We start from the raw sequence: 9,711 nt of genomic DNA, 5'->3' as shown, positions 1-9,711 counted from the left end.
TGTTGAATGAAGAAATCACTTAAATAGAAACTGTCAGACAAAGTGAAGTAGGCTACAAGATCTCTAAAAGAAACACATCATGCCACGATCCAAAGAAATCCAAGAACAAATGAGAAACAAAGTGACTGAAATCTATCAGGTTACAAAGCCATTTCCAAGACTTTAGGACTCCAGCAAACCAAAGTCAGAGCCAATCAAAATTACTCTGAGAGTGCAATGACGACCCATCCAGGAGGTTACAAAATAACTCAGAACAACATCCAAAGACCCGCAGGCCTCACTGGCCTTAGTTAAGGTCAGAGTTCATGACTTAATCATAAGAAAGACACTGGGCAAAAACGGCATCCTGGGAGAGTTCCAAGGCCAAAACTGCTGCTGACAAAAAAGAACACAAAGGCTCATCTCACATTTGCAAAGAATTATCTTGAAGATCCCCAAGACTTCTGGAGAAATATTCTGTGGACTGACAAGACAAAAGTTGAACTTTTTGGAAAGTGTGCGGCCTGTTACATCTGGTGTAATAATAACACATCATTTGATTAAAAAAAAAAAAAAAAAAAAAAAAAAACATCATGCCAACAGTCAAACATGATGGTGGCAGTGTGATGGTCTGGGGCTGCTTTGCTGCTTCAGGACCTGGACCACTTGCTGTGATTGATGGAACAATGAATTCTGCTGTCTACCAGAAAATCCTGAAGGCCATCCAGCCATCAGTTTGTGCCCTCAAGCTCAAGTGCTCTTGGGTTATGCAGCAGGACAACGGCACAAAACTTACCAGCAAGTCCACCTCTGAATGGCTCAAAAAAAAAAAAATAAATAAAGGTTTTGGAGTGGCCAAATCAAAGTCTGGACCTAAATCCAATTAAGACTGTGGTATGACCTTAAACAGGCAGTTCATGCTTGAAAACACTCCAATATGGCTGAATTAAAAAAAAAAAAACAATTCTGTGAAGAAGAGTGTGACAAAATTCCTCTACAGCGATGAAAAAGACTCATCACCAGTCATCACAAACGCCTGATTTCAGTTATTGCAGCCAAGGGTGGCACAACCAGTTATTAGGTTCAGGGGGGCAATTACTTTTTCACATAGGGCAAGATAGGAAACCAGATAGGTTTGGACACCCCTTGAAAAATTAAATAAGCTTTCAGACACTGCATTTTGTATTTACTTGGGTTGTCTTTGTGAAATATAAAAATTGGTTTGATGATCCAAAACATTTAAGTGTGACAAATATGCAAAAAAGCTCAGGAATCAGAAAGGGGGCAAATATTTTTTCACGGCACTGTATGTCCTTATGTCCTTCAGAGACTTTATGCTGTATACATCATGCAAGCATTCAAGTGTATTTTTTTTTCCAGTATAATTTGCAAGATATCCTGCTTCCTTTGCTTGTTCTTATCAAAAATAAGAAAGACAATAAATCATCATTCCCTTCACTACGTCATTCACACCAAATTTGCATAAAGTACAATCACAATTAGATTTTTTTTTTTTCAAAATAGTTTAGCTTTAATTTAATTCACCAAATATTGTGTTCATTATCATATTGAATGGCTTATTGCTTGTTGAGAAATACATAAGATGAGGAACTTGAAAAAAATATTGGGAGAAAAAACTGCAATGAGATTATTTTCCCAAACCATTCAGCCATAGTGGAAACAGGCCTGCCCACAGAATTTGTGATTTATTGATGCTATCAATGCATGTGTGTTAGCTGTGTAGAATTCGTGCTAGTGTCCTGGCTAACACTTACTTTATTCTGCACCTGAAAAGTGTTTTGAGCCATTTTTAGGTTCTGATGTGGGAATTATTTATCCATGCTACCTTTAAACCCCCTTCAACACTTTTCCTGCAAATCTTCGCGGCTGCTTTTGCCACTTTCAACCATTTTTCCACTGTTTTGCCACTTTACTCCCATTTTAGCCACTTCTTATTTTACATGTATATGCTATTTTGCCATTTTGGCTGTGCTTGCCACCTCTTTTTTTGCCATTTTTTTTTTTTACCAATTTTGCTGCTTTTGGCCATTTTTGCTTCTTCAAAATTAAGTAAATATTTTCCATTCAAGTTATTTCAGGTTTTTCTGATTCATTTTAAGGCATCTTGAAGTTTGTGCACATGATGGCCATAAATGTCACACATGCTGCATCTCTATTTTAAATAAGACAATATCTGTCATTTTAATGATCATGAAGTGAAAAGTACCAAAGCTTAAAAGAAAAAAAAATTTCAGATCTTTGGTCATATTTTTGACAAGAGAGGCACTGATTGTAAAATACAGGCTGATGCCAACACCAGCGATTAAAAAAAAAAAAAAAAAAACAATTTAGCAGATGACCAGTACCAAAAATAGTGTTGGTATGGCTCTTTAATGTAACACTCCCACAATGCAACCATTGTATCTTTTGTTTGACCATGGATTCCTAACTTTATGTCCAACAGGTAAAGTCTTCTACCCAATAATAATTTTCCTCTTCAAATCAGCCAACTTTAAATTAACATGAAACAGTGGATAAACATCTGCCACTGACATCAGTTCATGCCCACATTATCTGTCAATGGCCAATGTCGAAAGGGCCAGTAGAAACTGATACTGATGTTAAACTGATGCATCTGTGGTCTCATATTCTTAACCAAAAGTGAAGGAGACAGAGCAAGTCCTAATTGCACAAATACATTGGTAAAGTATCTGTCCCAAAACATTAGCAGTGTATTTCAATATTCAACATATAGAAAATTGCATGGTTTTCAATACTGTTTTGAGTTTTACAGGAATTGTATCATGATATCCCCGCATCAAGGTACAAATAAGATGTGCAGGTGCAAAGACAATGAATAAAACAATGATTGTGTTTAAACCTAAGCAATAAACATTATGAATAGACGAGATGCACATTTCATCAATGGCAGCAAAATGCATTTAGTTAAAAAGCTGTATTGCATCTAAACAAACAAACGCAATGTGAGTTGCTTCTATCTACACAACGCTTAAGCATTCTAGGGGGAGAAAATAAGAAAACAATTTACATGCAAATCAAAGCTTATCTGTGCAATCTCTTTATGCCACTTTCCCCTGCAAAATTGCATTCATAAGCACAAAGGCATTCAATTACTGTAGCTGTGGTTCAACTTTTCACATCTCAGCGTTTTCTATATTTGGAGAGGCAGGCCCATGTACATTTAATAGGTAGCCACTCTGTTCCCCAGCTCTGCTAGAGATCACTGCGAGTGTGTCAGTTGGAGGAGATGGCAGCATGTATCAGTGCATGAAATAAAGCTCCTGCTCCAAAGTGACAGGCCCTGGATATTGTTGGCAAATGGATGTTAAATTCACTCTGCTACCACCAACAGCAACCCCTGCTATGAAAAATTAACTGTACTCTGGCTAAAGGGAAGGGAAATTGCTTTGCTAGATAGACCACAAAATTCTGTTTGTGAGCTATCCATCTGTCAGATGTCTTTGCAAAAAAAGTCATTCAGCTGTCTCTATTAAAGAGTCATGGTGGATTACTGTGAACAGCATATGAGAGCGGAAACAAAGGGATGTCAAAGAGAGTTAGAGCAAATCCTAAATCTCTTATGCTATGACTCAGTGAAGAAGACTGGCTCCATGAGGCTCACAACAGACAGAACTGCAAAGCACGGCTCAGCCACCAGAGGGCAGTGAAGACTCTTTACTGGAACCTTTATTTAACTTACTCAGCACAATTTGTGTCAATTTAATCAGGTGTGAGTCAGTAAATAGACAACTAAATTGCTGGCAAAGATTACACATAGTTTCTCTAAAGTAGTAAAAGTGGTGCATAATGGTTTTATATATTTCAATATCGCTGCAATATGCTTTAAGGCAGTGTTTCTCAAATGGTGTCTCATGACACACTGGTATGCCTCGAGACAAGTCTAGGTTTCCAATGAGAATTTATGCAACCATACCACAACTACACAACAATTTAAGTAACTTAAATATGTTTCAAAGAGTTAATTTTGTATGACTTTGGTTCGATGTGCTAAGCGATTTTTGCTTTAGGCGTGCCTTTGGCAAAAGGTTGAAAACCCCTGCTTTAAGGTGCTCATGGTCAAAACCTCCATCTGAGCCAACCAATCAATAACTAGCATATGCATAAAGATGTAATTAAGATATAGTGCAGAGAGCATTCAGACCCCTTTCACTTTTTTCTATTTTATTATGTAGTAGTCTGACTAAGGTTTAGAAAATAATTATTATTCTCATTAATCTACACTCAGTACCTCATCATGAAAAAGTGAAAAGAGAAAAGTTTATTAGAAATAAAAAAACTAATATATAAGATTGACTTAAGTACTCAGGCCCTTTGTCTGAACCTAATTATGGATTGACAATAATGGGACTAAAATCATTTTTCTTTTTGACTATAACATCAGGCTGCAGAACAACAAAATTGGAAAAAAATGAGGGAAGTCTGGATACTTTCTGGATGCATCAGTATAACATCGGTACCAGCCAATATTGGCCCAGTTAAAAACATCGGCCATTGGAGCGAATAAAGTGGAATTAACAGATATCAGTTACCAATGTTTAGCCGTTGTTTCCAATCAATTTTATGCTGGCATATGTATATAAAGCTGCTGGATCTAATAACCAGCTTGGCAAACTTATCTGTCTTCTTGGTTATCTGTGAGAGGAAATAATGGCATAGTGGGAGTCTTAGAAAGAAGTGATTAAAAAAAAAAAAAAGAAAAACACTGGTATAGGTATGTGCAAAATTGTTAAGTAAAACACTGATAATGGACCTAATTTTCACAAACAGGGAATCTCTACACAAATCTAATTCTAAAATCTGGAAGACACCAACTCCACCATGCCTCAAAAACTGGTCACATGAGCTGGTTTCAGTTATCCACATCATAGTAAAGTATGTTCTGCGCTGACTGTAAGATAAAAATATGACAACATAGAAAAAATACAAGTAGTATTTCTTGTTGTAGCATGCTAATTAAGCTTTCCAGGGGCATTTGGAGATCAGACTTTGAGAAAAAAAAAACTCAGTTTGATACCATAAAGAAGTTGTCTATAAAAGTTTCTGATTTGTTTTACTTAAGTGACCCTGAAGTAGTCATAGTAAAGTAATAGTAGCCACTATACTGTTGCAGCTGATAAGCTATAGCCCACAATAGTCAAGTCCTGTTAGTTTTACTAATTTATTTCCAAATATCTAGATCGGCTATGAATCTCACAGCATACAATAAAGAAATACTGGCACATCTTAAGTTCTGTGTCTTAAGTATGTAGATATGAAAACTATAAATACTGCAATATTGAAGACCTCATAGTCTTGCATAAAATACTTTTTAAAAGCCGTAGTTTAGCTGAATGTATTTATCATCAATTTTAATACTTTTAAGACCCTGTAGACACCCTGGTTTAATAGGATCAGCATGGATGATTTAATATGTATGTTTCTGTGTCCTTGATAAAGGGTCCAAATTATTTTTTACTTTATGTCTGTACCCTCCTTACCAGTGGGAAGATGGTGAGCTTGTACATGTGAATGCTGCTGTGTATTTAATGTTCTGTTTTTGTAAATTAATATGCATCTCTACAGGTATTTAGGCTCAGATATTTTGGTCAAACTTTATTTGCAGCAATTAGGTGGAAAAAATTTTATTATATATATAGGAACCAAAGGATTGCTTGGTCAGGTTCTGGTCCAGGCATGAGTATGGGCATTGGTCTGGTTGCTGGAGTGACACCAGATAAATTCTGGAGTACTGCTGAGGAGCCCTTGAGCTAGGCATCAGACCCCCAACTGCTCAGGTGCTCTTTCACATGCTGCTGTGTTCAGTCCCTCACTGTGGCAGGTCTCCATTAATGCATTTCCATAGGCTTGTGTTTGTTTTATGTGTTTGTGTATTCCTGGTCTATGCCTATGTATAAAGTAAAATAATGTAATTTCCCCCTGGTGTTAATAATGTGTCTTTCTTTCTTCTCCTTTTTCTTCATTATCACACAGGATTAGAAATAATATACACCCAAAGAAACATTAACTTATCATAAAACAATAAGCAAGGAACTGTCCTATTTGAAGCTGCAAAAGTAGAAGAGCAGAAGGGTGAATTCGTGTCTCAGGTCTGGTTTTATTCAAATGGCTTAGGTGACGTTTCACATCTCACCACCAGATGTCAATATATCATTCAAAATAGAATTTGGCCTGTCTAGGTCTGGGTTTCACTTCTTGCCAAGTGATGCATTAAGTGGTGTAATATTTACTTTAAGATATATGTGTTAATAATGTGTCAATAATGTGTTAATAATGTGATGATGATGTGTCTTTCAGATTAAATGATTTTGGATTGTATAAAAGAAAGACATGCCACCTTGAAGGTGTAGAAGATTTGATTATCTTTAGGGAAAGAAAGACTTAGATTCAGTTTGTGCAATTTCTCCGCCTACATGTCCCTCAGTGAACTTTAATGTTGATATGTTTCAGAAGAATATGGCTGGAAACTGCTGGGAAAAGGGTTTTGCTGAGTAGGTACATAGCTAAGTAAACAAATACCTGAGGAGTTTTGCCTCCATTCATAGGAAACATGGGCATATTTGGAAAGACAAATTACTCTGCTGTTATGATTTTTACAGGAGTGATCTGTAAAAGAAAAAAGTCCATAAATGTCCAGATTGACAGCTTCTGCACTGCAATTGTCAAAACTTGTAACCACTCAGATAAAGTAATTTAAAGCATCCTGAAGGAGAAAGACTTTTGTGCATTTTCAACTGCAAAGATACACAATGAGTGATAAGATTGTTGAATTAAAGAAAGCTTTGATGTTTCACTACTTAAAGGACAAGATTGGCAAAAAAGATGAAATCATGCTTTGTCCATAGGAGGGCACCAAAACTGCTGCAAACGAGCAGTCCTCACAGGTACTCTAATTCTGCACATGATTGTTTAAGAAGTCAAATGCACACAAAAAATACAGAACTAAATACAATCACTCCTGAAATGAGAGCTAGCACAGGTTTAGTCAACATTGTCACACATCATTGGCATCAGGGTTCTATTCATGTTTGCATAAATAAATAAATAAATAAATCACTCCTGATTTTATCACAGAACTGAAACCATCAGCTCTCACTTCTTGGAAATTACAAAAGTAAAGCAATCATATACAGCCGGTTGCCTGTAACACTTTAGAATGCATACACTACAGCTTTTCTATTTTTTTTAATCTGTTTAAAACTTTCAACATTTGAAGGACAATAAACTGTGAGAGGAGGGATGAACCAACCTAACAAATATCACATCACATAGAGAAGGCTCAACATTCATCATTACCTTTACTAGAACAATATTGTTATAATAAATCATAAGGTGGATTGATGTTTTATGTGATGTAACCCCACTCTCACAAACATCCATATATTTTATCTGACTCTGTTCTGTGATGACAAGTTGCTTTCATTTTTTATTGTTTTCTTAAGATCTTAGCTTTTCTTGCATTTCTTTATCTAGGGATAACAGCTTATTTTGCTGTTGCTATTGACTCTTGTTTTGAGCTTCTGGTACCCCCAGGTGCTGCCAATCAGGTGCCTGATTGGCAGCACCTGTGAGCACGGGCCCTGCTACAGTGGTCAGTAGATGTCTGCTTCAAGAAACGTCATGCCACGTTTGACTGATCTGGATAGGGCCCGTCGGTTGGGCAACCTTCAAGCTGGTGTTGCGCAAAACCAAGTTGCGGCATTGTTTGGAGTGAACCCTAGTACCATCTCTAAACTGAAGGCCAAGTTCCATATAACGGGGAATGTAAGAGACAGGCCGCGAAGTGGGCGTCCCAAGAAGACAACACCCCAAGAATACTGTTTTCTCACCCTGTCAGCAAGAACTCTATCCTCCAAGATGACAACACTCGCCCCCACAGAGTGGTGTTTATCAGAGACTACCTCCAGAATTTGGCAAGAGGGTCTGGCTGCAGCCCTCGAGCAAACCTCTATGCTGGGGCGTTCGGCTGCAGCCAGATGCCTCTTGAATTTGGGAGTGGAGAGGATGGAATGGCCTGCCAGCAGTCCTGACCTTAACCCCATTGAACACTTATGGGATCAGCTTGGGTGTGCTGTTTGTGCCAGAGTGACCAACACAACCACGTTGGCTGACTTGCAACAAATGCTGGTTGAAGAATGGGATGCCATCCCACAGCAGTGTGTGACCAGGCTGGTGAACAGCATGAGGAGGAAGTGCCAGGCTGTTGTGACTGTGTTTGGTTCTTCCACAAGCTACTAAGGCAAACTCAAACTTCAATCATCCAATCCACCAAACACCCAACAAGAGTCAATGGCAGAATCAGCTGTTTGGCATTAGCAGAGAAGATTTGGCACATTTTTCATGGGTGAAACCCACATACTCAGCGCTGCTGCTCATCCCACAAATGCATGATCCTTACAAATGTGGCATCATTTAAAAGTAATAAACAGGCTTTCTAATGGTGTAAGATTTATTACCAAGAAGCACTGTTATAACAAAGAAATAATGTACCAAACACAAATTGCCTTACTTTTTGTTTTAAGTTTATTTCAGTATTTAACATTTCAGAATTGATTTTGAAAGCAATGATTGATTTAGTGTTAGTCCAGCTCTGTTAAGAGTCAAGCTTTGCCCACTGCCACTTTGAATCTGGGATCTGATTTTTCCCATCGTGTCCCTGGGAAGAGTGTTAAGATGTGTTTTACATGTTTTAAGGTGCATTTTCACATGTTTAGATATTCATTTCTTACAGAAACATTGCTGGGATTCCTTTGCTCATGTTTCTGGTGGATTGTTGTTTTTAATGTATGACACTTCTGCACCATGAGTGAATGCATCCACTGAGTTGGCAACCTCCCACTTTCGGTTAGGGATGGGTTTCGGTAAAGCATGTGTTGAATCAAATTAAATATATGTCATTGTACAAGTACAACAAATTTAAAGCAATTCTGATGTTGCTACTACACTAAAAATAACTTCAGAAAAGTCATAACCATTTCAAAGTAATTTTAACTGACTTGTACAGTATTCTGTATTACATCCAAAGGAGTGCCCACCCTTAACCACAAGCATATGCCACTAACTTAGTGGATGCATTCATGTATGGTGCAGAAGTGTCAAACATTTTTAAAATGTTTGAATTAAATATTTGAATCAAATCAAAGGGTGTTCCCAGTGCATTTTTCTTCGCACCATGCTAGCCAGGAGATGCTTGACTTTGCCAGAAGTCTTCAACTGAAGTTTGCAATCTCTTTAACCTGACTGGACCTTTAACATTTCATCATAAAATCTATAAAACGTAAATAAAAAAATCTAAATGGCATGACATCATTAACATAGTTTTGAGGAATAGCCGGAATATGAAATAACTTTTCATTGCAAAGATAAAGATATTGCAAGAACCCCCTCCCCCCATTTTGACCCACTTATGCATCTAAGGGTTAAAGTATAAAAAGTGCAATGCAATGTGCCAATGGTTGAAATTTCCAATACTTCAAATTTAAATCTGGAATAACATGAAATCACATAAAAGGGATGATTTTGTTGTGATACCTCTAATATAACAAGGGTTTGGGAGGGTAAGGGGAGATTTTATCTTTTTGTTGTTGTTGTTGTTGTTGTTTTTTTCTAAAGCCTGCTAGTCCACATTCATATACACCATGCAACACTGCAACGGCTGAGAAATCTCGTCATTTTACATCTTGAGTCCATCTA

Source organism: Cheilinus undulatus, linkage group 1, assembly GCF_018320785.1.
Source record: "Cheilinus undulatus linkage group 1, ASM1832078v1, whole genome shotgun sequence".
NCBI classification, from domain to species: Eukaryota; Metazoa; Chordata; class Actinopteri; order Labriformes; family Labridae; genus Cheilinus; species Cheilinus undulatus.
Note: the sequence above shows the minus strand (reverse complement) of the source record.